The following is a 385-nucleotide window of genomic DNA, read 5'->3' on the forward strand; positions in this document are numbered from 1 at the left end:
CACGTAGCATGTACACGTACGTACAATGGCTAGGGTGCAAGAAAGAAAATACGGCCACGTATGTGTACATACGGGCGGGGTCTCGAACGCCTACTCACACATACGTACGGCCAGGGCTCGTGTACATGGCTGGGTCGGAACGGAGAAACAACATCGTCGTCGTTTTCATGGGGAGGCAACGGAATGCGTTGTTTTCATGGGGAGGCAACAGAATGCGTCGTGTTCATGGGGAGGGGTGTGGCGTACCGCAAAACGGAGGAAACGGACCTCCTACGGTCGAAACGGGGGTCCTGTTGATCGGGAGGAGTGTGGCGTACCACAAAATGGAGGAAACGGACCTCCGACGGTCGAAACGGGGGTCCTGTTGATCGGGGGGTGGCGTACC

Source organism: Triticum aestivum, chromosome 3D (assembly GCF_018294505.1).
Source record: "Triticum aestivum cultivar Chinese Spring chromosome 3D, IWGSC CS RefSeq v2.1, whole genome shotgun sequence".
Taxonomy (NCBI): domain Eukaryota; kingdom Viridiplantae; phylum Streptophyta; class Magnoliopsida; order Poales; family Poaceae; genus Triticum; species Triticum aestivum.